Source organism: Myodes glareolus, chromosome 27 (assembly GCF_982192425.1).
Source record: "Myodes glareolus chromosome 27, mMyoGla1.1, whole genome shotgun sequence".
NCBI classification, from domain to species: Eukaryota; Metazoa; Chordata; class Mammalia; order Rodentia; family Cricetidae; genus Myodes; species Myodes glareolus.
In genome coordinates this window covers 11,443,304-11,455,256 of record NC_142052.1, presented here as the reverse complement: position 1 = coordinate 11,455,256, position 11,953 = coordinate 11,443,304, and the positions used below count along the sequence as shown (strand labels likewise).

Here is an 11,953-nt window from a genome sequence, read left to right as displayed (position 1 = left end):
GGGGAAGATCAGGTTCCAGAAAACAGAGCAACTCAACTCTCACAGTAAATAAAAACTTATTTTTAACAACACAGAACAAAGGATCCTGCCTTCAACATGGAGTCGGGCAGGTTCCTCTTTTCCGCCTTGACTTATGTTTCCCTGACAAATCTTTGATAGGAGGATGCATTAATAATATTGTCCTGCTCAGCAGCAATGATCCGAGAACTGCTTCCCTGGGGGGGGGGGGTGATCAAGTTAGTGCCACATTAGAGGGCACAGCATCTGATTATGGTAATTAATAGAAGTCATTAACAGAAGACCCATGAAGGGGAGGCATGCTTGGGCCGTATTCGCCAGTCTAAACTTGTTTAAGAGATTTGTCTACTTCTTTACGTAGATCATCAGTTTGGTTGTCAATAGTGTGAGAGAAATCAGAGATAGTAAATCAGCCTTCCAGTAAACTGCTGGCAACCAAGATTATGTTTAAGTAGCAGGGACTCTATGGCAGCTCTGTTTTGTAGAACAGTGACTCTCAGATCTCCCGTTTTTTGATTAGTTTCTGGTAATATTTCTGCTGCAATATTAGTGGTTTCTAAAATTAGGTGGGCTTTTTAGAAGCTCTCTTTGTAGACCAAGAGCAAGTCCTGGGGAAACATAAACAGTAAATAAAAATCTTTCAAAAGGGGGCTGGAGAGATGGCTCGGAGGTTAAGAGCACTGGTTGTTAGTATTCAGACATGTACACTAGCCTGCCCTTGAGGTCCTGGCAGGCTACGTCCTCAGTTGCAGCCACTAAGAGCATCTCCTCTGCATTCATTATGTTCCCTTTTAAAAGGGCCCTGCCCACCTTCCATCTCTGTTTTCCCCTTTGTCTCTCTCTGTCTGTTCCTTTCTTTCTCTCTGCTTCTCTGTCTCCTTTCTCTCTCTCTCTCTCTCTCTCTCTCTCTCTCTCTCTCTCTCTCCCCCTCCCCCTCCTCCTTTTGTGTTCCCTTTCCCCTAATAAAAATCCTCCATGTGGGGCTGGAGAGATGGCTCAGAGGTTAAGAGCATTGCCTGCTCTTCCAAAGGTTCTGAGTTCAATACCCAGCAACTACATGGTGGCTCACAACCATCTGTAATGAGGTCTGGTGCCCTCTTCTGGCCTGCGGGCATACACACAGACAGAATATTGTATACATAATAAATAAATAAATTTTAAAAACAAACAAACAAACAAAAAAACAAACCTCCTCCATGTGAACTCTATTGCACGGCATCTTTCTCTCACTTATCGCTTTTTCTAAATTATGTCACTGGCTGCTCTTCCAGACGTCCTGAGTTCAATTCCCAGCATCCACATGGTGGTTCACAACCATATATAATGAGATATGGGGCCCTCTTCTGGCCTGCAGGCAGACATGCAGGCAGAACACTGAATACATAATAAATAAATAAAAATCTTTTAAAAGAACCATAAACAGAGGAAAAATACATAAATGGAAAGGTCAGCCACAGCCTTTAAAACATTTGTACGGGTGTGTTTCATTTTGTCCCCATATTCTTTGTATAATTTCATAAGAAACCCCTATTCCATATAATCTCTTTCTAAGAGTTCAGAGAGGGATCCCCTCTGACACAGAAGAAGTTTTCTCATTGGCTTTTTAGTGCTAAATGGACCCGAGGTTACAGTTCATATTATTCAGGGTTACTCTGGCTATGTTAAATTCAACTGAAGTGATTAATGAGTGTTTCCCTCCCTTCTTATTTTAGCACACCTGAAAGTTCCCTTATCAGAGCCCTTCAAAGGGTGTTTGATTATACTGAAGTTATTACACTGGCATTGGTCAGTTAGTCCATCCCAAGTATCCGCCATCCATCTGCCTGAAGACTGTTGCTTCCCCTTCTTTTGTCCTAGCTGTGGGCCCTGGTGGCAATCTTTTTCTTTTGCATAGCGAGACGACCCCAGGGGGCTTCCTATGATAGAGGTGCCTCCCATTTGTCCTGTCAAGATGCTGTTAGGGTCTGTTTGCGTGGGCTGACGATACAGCAACAAAACTGTTAGCCTTAGGACAGCCGTGAAGGAAATGTCAGCAGCGGGAACGCAGTCAGCTTAGACAGTCAAACCTTAGAAAGCTTGATTTCTAACAGTCCCTTTTCCGTCACTTCCCACCTCTGGGGGTTGGCTCCTCTTCTGTGGGTTCCTCAGGGTCCTCCTTGAGGTGCGAGTGAAACACCATGTTCTGCTGGCGGCATTCACTGAGTGAGTGACCTCCTCCCTCTCTCTGCATTGTAGTCCCATTGGGGTCTCCTTCTTGGCAGAGCAGGGTCAGTCGCCTCTGCTCTCTGGTCACCAACTATTGAAGCAAATCTGGGGAGTGCTTCAGTTGCTTTCATGAGAATCTCTTCCCTTTCTTCTGTAGAGAAGAGAGTACAGAGAATCTGCTGACAGTTGTCCCACGTGGGGAGCTGATTGAAAAGGACAGAATCAATTAGAGAAACTGAAGAATCAGGGTTAGGGCTGGAAGGGGGTTCTGGTTCTTTTAGTTGCAGAGAGATCTGTGGTGGAGGAAGGGACATACTAGTAGTGATTGTCAGGATTCAGTCATAGGGGAACAAGGACTGAAGGAGAGGCCACCCGAGAACCAGAAAGGGCCATATGGGACTCCTTGGTGGGCATGGAGAAGGGCAAAGCCGGGGGGGGGGGGAGAGCCATGGGAGGAAGACAGAGGGAGGTGGGGAAGAGCCGTGGGAGGAAGACAGGGGGAGGTGGGGGAGAGCTGGGGTGGGGGGAAGACAGGGGGAGGTGGGAAAGAGCTAGATGGTGAGTTGGGGTGGGTGCAGATGGGAGGCAGAGTTAGGTCTTGGTGGTTGGGACTGGGGTGGTCAAGGTGAAGGCTGAGGTGAGGAGGGGAGAAGGGGTAAAGATGGTTATATGGAGGGAGAGGGGTTCTTCCCCCTGTAAGTGTTGCAGAACAGTCTTAGAGTGGGCTCATTGGGTCCCAAAGGGTCTGTCTGCCAACAACAAGGACTTGGCCACCTTGCCCATTACACCACACACGGACCTTTATCCAGGGGTGCGGTTGGAAGTTGCTTCAGCCTAAGGCAAGATGTATCCAGTGTTGTCTGAGTGGCCGGTCTTACCAAGGGCTACACTAACCACTGCCCAGACTATCTGAGAATCCAAAGTACCCTGGGAGGGACAGTCAACCCCGAATGTGTCACAGAATATTCAGGGTTTGACTCTTAATTCTGGTAAAGTTCATCAACATTCTTTAGAACACTGTTTAGAGGGTTGTTAGACATGGTCGTCTCATTACCCATACTGTCTGTCAGTTAAATCATCCCAAGTCCAAGATAAAACCATTTAGCACAGAACGTACCCGCAGCAGGAGTACAGTAAAAAAACAAAACCAAAGACAAGACAAGACACATAAAGAAAAGACAAACAGGACATAAAACCGACCAAGAACCTCGGGTGGGCAGTGTGATGTCTCACTTTTTGCCCTGGATAGGAGAACATGGGGTCCAGTCAAACCCCCTCCACATCCCAGACATGGATCTCACAAAATAGAACCGGACTACAACAACTCACCAGGACGCCCCTGTAGGTGCTTGCTGCTTTTCTCAGCATGAAGTTCATCCCATAGTCTGTGACCCCAAGACAGTCTCCAGAGCTTGGGACATCTCAAGACACGAGGTGGTCCCTTAGAATCTGGGTGGGTGGTCTGAAACTCACTGGAGCTCTCCAGAAAATGTTAACCCCAAATGTGAGAGTAAGATCATTACCACAGTTTTAGCCAAATTTAAGCAAACTTGATATTTCATTGAGGTGCACCCAAGAGCTGACCAGCGACTGTCTCCAAAGTCAAGTTAAAGAGAACGGTCCCGAATCCATTTCTTGGCTCCTTTTAAGGTGTAGAATCACAACAAGTAGGTTTACAGAAGTAAGGCATTGGGGCAATAAGGAAATACAGAAAAAAAATTCACAAAAACCCCACGTGGTCACCATGTGATTAGCGAGGGGTCAGGGAGGACCAGGAAGGTAGGGTATCCTCAAATACAAACCAAGGTTTGGGGAAGGTCAGGTTCCAGGAATCAGAGAGCAACTCTTAAATGCAAACTTATTTTTAACAATACAGCATAATGGCTCCCGTCGTCAAAATGGGGCCAGGCAGGGTCCTCAGTCATCTTGTTCCATTCCAAAATCCGCAAGAGCTCAGCTGCTCTTCACAGAGACCACTCTAATGAAGAAAAGCCTCCACAGGATTATGAGTAGTTGGATATTTGTTATGATCCATAATAACGAAGCTGGTAGGTGGTGGTGGTGGTTTGAATGAGAAAGGCTCCCCTAGGCTCCTGTGTTTGACTACTTGGTCCCCAGTTGGTGGGACTGTTTGGGAAGGATTAGGAGGTGTGGACTTCTAGGAGGAGGCGTGTATGGGGGGTGAGGGGTGGGCTTTGAGGTTTGAAAAGGCTTCACCATTTCTCTCTCTGCCTCTTGGTGGCTGTCGATCAAGATGTGAGCCCTCGGCTATTCCTTGTGCACTGTGCACTTTGAAGTATAAGCTTTAGTCATGGCGTGTTACCACAGCAATCGAAAATTAACAAAGACAGTTGTTTGTATGCTAAGTGTATTGTTCTGTGATTAATGGATCTCATTTGTAGTTACAAACAATAACTAGAGCAACGAATTTAAAAAAATCAATTTTGGAAAACACTTTCATTAGATAGACTACTAAAAGTGCCACTCAGTGTAACCAAAGAAACACATGAAAGCAAACTTCAATCCTACGCTAGCGTTTATTCTCTTAGTGCAAGATTTTCAGCCGCTGTACCTAACTAATCTATGCAGCTTTCCCTACTGATTCAGAAACTTGGTTGGATGGTGCCCCCTAGTGGCCATTTTTGGCACAACAAGCAAAAATAATTTTCCACAGTTTTCCATTTCTTTAGAGCAAGTATCATTTTCCAAATTGGTAAAAAAGAGGTAGAAATCACAGCGGCACTAAAAATTCAATAGTGTCAACCCACCGAAGAACAGAAGGCTGTTTTTAAAACAGTAACATAGGAAACAGCCCACAGCGATCAAGGAGAGGTTGCTGGCGCCCACATTGACAGCTGGGCTGGCTCTGGCTGAGGTTTACCACCGGAGTTTTAGAAAAGTTATACCTATGACGTTTTGTTTTTATATTTTGTGCGCCTGTACGCTTGTGCGTATGTTTGTGTGTGCATGCGTGTGTGTGTGTGTGTGTGTGTGTGTGTGTGTGTGTGTGTGTGTGTGTAGGGGCTAGAGATTAAAATTGAGGGTCTCTCTAAATCACTTTTAAATCATCACCATCATTATCATCATCATTATTGACAGGGTCTCATTAAGTAGCTCTGGATTGCTTGGAAATATCCAGGTCATAAAGATCCAAGATCCGCCTGCCTCTGACGCTGGAGTGCTGTCACTGGGCCACTACGTCTGGAGACTGCCTTACGTTTGAGACTGGCTTTCTCTCTGGAACTTGGAGGTTTATATTTGGCTACACTGGGCGAGCAGTCAGCTCCAGGGTCTCTGTCTCTGCCTCCCCAGCAGTGGGATATCAGGAGGTCACAGACACTCTCAGCACTTTGGTGTGGGTTCTGGGGAACCGAGTTCCGGTCCTCAGGATGGTACGGAAAGCAGAGACTGATTGAGCACAAAAGTGCTTTGACTTGTAACAGGACCCTCTGGACAGGGAAGAGACAAATGGATCCTTCTTCATTCAAGGAGAGATAAAAAGTGCTTCACTACAAGAAGGCAGTTGTAACCCCTCCTGAAACTGTCTTCGTCCGTCCGATTCCCCCCAGGCCAGGAGGAGATTTCCGCTCTCCAAAAACGATGTAGTTTCCTTCAACAACTAAAGGGGAAATGCACTTTTAAGCCCTTTATCTGATATAAACTTGTGATCGGCAGGCATCTTCCTAGCATTTTGTTCTCCACGCTTCAGCCAATATTGACGTGCGGAACCTGTGAACTCCGTGGACCCGGCTCCGCGTTCGGACTTCAGAGGTTCCTCTGTTGGAAGGAGACAGCAGCAGATTCCGAGGAGCAGGAAAAGCCGACTGCGGACTTGAAAGACGATCTTGTTTTTTATTTTACCTTGGCATTAAAAAATGATGGCTATTTTACTAGGGCTTTTAAAGTGTGTTTTGTATCTCCCCCCATCCCTTTCTCGCTCTTTCCAGTGGGGTTTCTCTGTGTAGCCCTGACTATTATTCTGGAGCTAGCTCTGTAGACCAGGCTGGCCTCAGACTCTCAGAGATCTGTGTGCCTCTGCCTCCCGAGTGCTGGAATTATAGGTGAGCGCCATCATGCCCAGCCCCGTTAATTCTTCATCTTCTCTCTCTTCAAATTCAGAATTCGGATTCCTCTCAGGTACAGACTTTTCTCCTCACCCAACTAAGCGTTTTTGACCGGAGGCGTTTATTGTGTGATGTGGGGAACAAAGCCCTGCATATAAGAAAACATTTATGAAGATTAAAGGAAGGACTGTATCACCTGGCCCTGCCAATCATATGAAAATATTAAGAGAACATTGCAAGCACTTTCCCCTTTCTTCCCCACCCCCTTTCCTCCCCATCCCTCCTTTCCAATAAATATTTTTAGATATCTACTAAAAAACAAATTGTTTTCTTGCCCAAAACGAAAGAGCCTCTTCCAAGCAGGCATGTGGCTGTTGAGAAAATCTGAGGTTCTTCTTGGGAGTCGATGAAACCCTTTTAGGTAGGTAGATTAGCTCTTCGTACACTAATTGGGGCGGGGTGGTGGGGAGCTTCTCTAGGCTGTTCTTGTAAAAGACTAAACATCAGAACTCTGTCACAGCCTCTCAGCTCCATCGTGGAAGAAGATGTCTCGGAGAATAAAAAAATGTTATTTGCACAAATGAGAAGATCCCAATTTTATAAATATTGTCCGATGAACATAAATAAATCAATTAATTAATAAAAGGGCAAGTTTCTAAACAGAGACAAGTAGGATTTAGCAACACAATCCTAACTTGAGAATCTCAAATCCTCCAAATGCAGAAATGGAGCCAGGGCACAGGCTCTGTGGTTGTTGGAAAGAGCCATGCCAACAGCAAACACAAGAGCAGCCCCACTTATCAAAATGATGGAATAATTGCTTTAAAATCCACACGAATTTCGTGAATGATTTTAATTTCATTGTTCAGAATTAATGTTCCAAAGTCAAATGTTTTATCCTATAAGGCTGTGCTTGTGTTCCTGGCCAAGGTCCCCTTACTTATCCGAGGAATTAAACCAGGCTGGTTAGAGGGTCCACAGCAAAACATAAGCTATGGAAATTTTATTGAGAGCAGTCAGACATTTTATATCTTCACCAGAAACAGAATATAATGGCAATTGCCAGAATCAATGCAGTCGTGGTTGGCAGAACCCAGTGACATTCGCAAGCTATACAGGGCGCACTTGATTTGCGTCGGAGACCAAAGGTTCCACCAGGCTTCTATGCTCCCTTTGCTGCTGGGGATCAGACAGAGGAGCCCAGAGCAGCTGGAAGCTTCACTGCCCGAGGGAGTGTGCTGGTCCAGCAAGAACTGCAGAATGGAAGGACAAACTTGATGCCCCCGGAGTCATAGACTCTCAACCTGCAAAGCCTATGACAACGCCTCTCCAGGCAGCCGGGCCAGGCCCGCTCCATGGTTCTCTACAGCATCCAATATGTCGTTAATGTGAAGCATATTGATATTTATTGGCAACGGTGCATGGAACTATTTCTCTTATCAGATTCCAACAGTTCAAATGTATTTTTTTCACCTATTGACTTGTCTGATAACACTGACAAGCTAAAATTAATTTCAAAAATTATAAAAATTGATATAAAATAGTGAACTAATAGCGAGTTCCATAATGCATTTCTGTTTGGCTTTAATGAAAATCTTCTGAACACACTCTGACATTCCCAAATTACTTCTCACCCCACAGGTATCCAATTATTAGTCTATTAACATGCAGATCAGAAATGGTGTCTTTAATGGATCTCACCAAGCTATCAATTAGAAGGAGACCACCCTTGAAGTTGAATATAGGGTGGGGCATTTGCTAATATATAATTTTTCTAAACTTTGAAACCCCTGATAGTCTTTCATACAATGTAATTTGTAACAATTTTCTCATTTAAGATGTGTATCTTGGAAAAATAAAACTCACAAAGATTAAGTGTAATATGAAAATTAAAAATCCTTGGTCACGTGTTGGTTAGTACAATGATACGGGGCTTCACATGTTTCCGTATGTTTGTATGTATTTATTACTTGTTCTTCCCTTTGAGACAGGAGCCACCATGTTGCTCAGGCTGGCCTCAAACTTCGAATCTTCCTGACTCTGTCCTGAGTGCTGGGATTACGGACAACCAGTGCCATGTCTCGACAAAAACATTTGTTTCTTAATATCAAAGATTGTTACAAACAGTTTACATGTAATGTACCACAGCACTCGTGCGTATTTGTACATTGGAAAGACGGTGCTCAGGGCGGCGATCGCATAGGAGAAAGGAGACGAAGCAGGTAAGGATTGTATAGAGTGCAGAAGCACAGTTAGTGAGCAAGATGAGAAGCTACGTCTGAGCCAGTGACGAGCCAGTCTGTCATGAGTATCAGGTCCTCCCTCCTTCAGCCTTCTCTGTAACCTGCTAAGTTCCATTTAAATATAACCAGAAAGTGTTTCCCAGGTCTATCTCTCAGAATATCATTGGTGAGAAAAATCTGGAGAACAATTATGACAAGAGGCCAGCAAAATTTCTTTCTTCTTTTTCAGTTAATGTCAAGTTTATTTTATAAGAATACGTATTAAGGTTAATGTAAAAAGGTTGAATTTATAATAGCCACTTAAAGACAATTCTTTTCTCTCCACCACTTGTCTTTATTCTATTACTCATATTTTAGGATATCCTTCAGTCTAAAACATATCTCATTTCAGAGGATCTGAACTATACACGTTTGTGTTGCAGACAAAATATCTTTGTTTGCTTTAAAATGTTTCAAGCAGAGTAGCTCAAACTTCCACATTTACAGAAACCCATACTGCAAGGATTGACCAATACCTCCTAATATTACTTACTCTGTTCAGATAGCAAATGGAATTCTTAATGCTTATGTTTCTAATCCTTATACTTTCCTTGTGTTATCATTCTGACCCTCAAGTTAAAACTTGTCAAATTCAGCCATCAGCATTCTAGCCACTGTTTATGGCAAATAGTAATAACATCAAAACTCCAATTCCCATGAATTAAACATATTCAAAGTACATTATTAACATATTCCAAGTACAGCAAGATTGAAATACTATGCCTTACCTTTATTTAAATAGACAGACCCATCAGTTTAATCCTACATCTCCATAACATAGCAGTGAACTAGCGTACCACACAGGCTGCGCACGTGGAAGAAATGAAGAGGACACAAGACATCGCCTTTGCTATAAGGGACAGGAAAATAATAACAAATCTAGGTGCATGAGGGGGCAGGTAGGAAGGCAGCAGCAGCAAGCTCCTGCAGGCAGGGCTTGCAAGCCCGCCTCAGACCTGGCCCCGGTGCCCACTCAGCAGCCTGGCCCAGGCATGATCAAGGTCACCCAGACCTTCAACATCCATGGCACGCTGCAGCTCTCTAAGTTCTGCCAACCCTATAGTGAAGATCGGCAACAGTGGGTTATCAGAGAGACGTCTGTCTGGTGTCTAAGTGGGGTAAGAATGTTCGTCATTCTTTAGGATGATTATTGGTTGGAGGATCTGCCAACAAACCATAGACATTACGCTTTGTCTTCTGTGTGGGTTCCTCAGAAAGTGAACTTGGCATTTTAGATCTGATTCAAGTATTTGTGGAAACATTAGACAAATACTTTGAAAAGGTCTGTGAACTGGATTCAATACCCCATGTAGACGAGGTTCACAATAATCTTGCAAATGGGGGACATTATTGGAGACCAACATGAATGAGACAAATTGGGGAAATCTGAGGCTGGCTGAACAGGAGCTACAGCCCACGGTGTAGCAGCTGTAAAGAGTATGAATCTTCCTGAGAAACTTCCAAGGTATTTTGGGAAGTAAGTTCCCGGATATAAACTGTCAGTCATTTCAAAACCGTTGCTGTGGGAATGGAGGGGGGCGGTGACTCCATCAGTAAAGTGCTCGGTATAAACCGTGAAGACCTGGGTCTGATTTCCCAACACTCATGTAAGACAAATGCAGGGTGGCCTATGTTCATAATCTCAGTATTGGAGTTGGAGAGATTCTTTTTATAGTCAAGAGCATTTAATACTCTTACAGAGGTCCCAGCACACACGTTGGACGGTTCAGAATTGCCTGTCACACCAGTTGCTGTGGAATCCCACACATGCATGTGGCATGTATTCATGCATACACAAAAACATACAGATAAAGAAAAGCAAGCATAGTTATCATTTAAAAATTAAATCAGCACCCAGAAGGCAGAGATAGTAGGATCCCTGGGGCTCAGGGGAGAGCTAGCCTAGCCAATCGGCAAACCTCAGGTCTTGGTGAGAGAATTTCAGGAAGCAAACTGGATGGTTCCTGAGGAGCAACACCAAGGTTGTCTGACCTTTATATACAGGAGCACAGTCGTGCCCGTGTACACACACAAAGATGTCCACGCACACGCGCGTGCGCGCGCGCGCACACACACACACACACACACACACACACACACACACACACAATGGCTATTCTTGGTTGTCAACCTGATTGCATTTGGAGGTAACTAACGACAAAACTGGAGGGCACACCTGTAAGAAATTTAATTTGAAGTAGGAAGATCTACTTCTTACCTGACTCTCTGAGATAGGAAGACACCCTTTAATCTGTGCCACGCTTTTACTGAAAGCCGACGTATGGACATGAAAGAAGGAAAATTATGCTCTTTGCTTGCTAGTACTGATTCCTTTGCTGGCATTAGAGCCTACTCCTGTGGGACCCCAGTGTATACTGAAGACCAGCGGAGACATCCAGCCGTGTGGACTGAGCAGCTACTGGATTTTTGGACCTTCCATTCACAGCTGGCTGGATTAGCTGGACTGTAGCTTATAAATCAATCCAATAAATCCCTTTTTTATTTATATGTCTCATTCTATACAGACAGTTACTTTAGAGAAGCCTAACATAATGTGTGCATGTGTGTGTGTGTGTGTGGTGTGTTTGGTGTGTGTGGTGTGTGGTGTGTGTGTGTGTGTGTGTGTGAGAGAGAGAGAGAGAGAGAGAGAGAGAGACACACACACACACACACACACACACACACACCAAATGGACAAAAGAGGCTGTATTTATATATTTTGTTTATACATATGTAATAATAATAATTAAAGAGGCCATGAATTTGAGATGAAACAAGTGTTGAGAAGGAAAAAGAGGAAGAAATGTTATTTTAATTATAAATTTAATTAAAAATAAGTCAAACATTCAAAAAAATCACCAGAAATTTTATGTTATAAGCTTATCATAAAATTAGAAGTCACATATATATGGCACAATATAAAACACAATACTGGTGTTGCACATGGTAACTGATTGATAATAATTTTTGAGTATTCTCTCTCTCTCTCTCTCTCTCTCTCTCTTTCTCTCTCTCCTCCTGTGTGTGTGTGTGTGTGTGTGTGTGTGTGTGTGTGTCTGAGAGCACATGTGGAGGTCAGAAGGCAATCTTTATAAAATCTGTCCTTTGAAACTGTCTCCAGACCGGTTCAGTTCCATGCCCTTTACTGACCCAGGGGCATTGCTAACTTCACAAGGGATGTCCTGGTAATAATGTATATTTCTACGAGTATCTGTAAATACTTGGATCATCCATGTGTAGTGGCATTTCATTTGTATTTTAATAAATAAAGCTTGTTTGAAGATCAGCGTGTAAAACAGCCCCACTGGTCAGCCTTGCAGACCACGCAGTGGTAATACTCACCTTCAACCCCAGTAGCCACACTAGTTGCCATAGAAACCGGGT

At 43.9% G+C, this 11,953-nt stretch overlaps 1 pseudogene; it reads left to right on the top strand.

Annotated features, from left to right (window-relative positions):
• Positions 1-9,561: 9,561 nt before the first annotated feature.
• LOC125399990 (AP-3 complex subunit sigma-1 pseudogene) lies at positions 9,562-10,050 on the top strand (annotated as a pseudogene).
• The last annotated feature ends 1,903 nt before the right edge of the window (positions 10,051-11,953 follow it).